Here is a 452-nt window from a genome sequence, read left to right on the forward strand (position 1 = left end):
GTTCATACATACATGCATGCATGCATGCATGCATGCATGCATGGGTGCATGCATGCTGGGGTTTTATGACGCATGCATGCATGCATGCGTTTTCGCATGCATGCAGCTGAGTATTGTGGTAGAGTTGATATGAATGGTTTAAAGGCAGCGAACAAAAAACATCTGCAGCAACATGTGCTGCTGCTGGCTTTCTTTCTTCTTTTTAGAGCTGTTCATACTAAACAATAAATATAAATAAATATAAATATAAATATAAAAGGCAACAACTACTCTCTTTCTCTTTTTTCTTTTTCCTTTTGCCTTTCTCTTTTCTCTATATTTTTATAACATTGCACCGGCGATACCGCTGGCTAGTTTCTTTCTCCTTCCCCATACAAACTACTTTATACATATAAATAAATAAAATATATATAAATAAATAAATTATATATATATATATATATATATATATA

This window comes from Eimeria mitis, genomic scaffold, assembly GCF_000499745.2.
Source record: "Eimeria mitis Houghton genomic scaffold, Emh_scaff6134, whole genome shotgun sequence".
Taxonomy (NCBI): Eukaryota; Apicomplexa; class Conoidasida; order Eucoccidiorida; family Eimeriidae; genus Eimeria; species Eimeria mitis.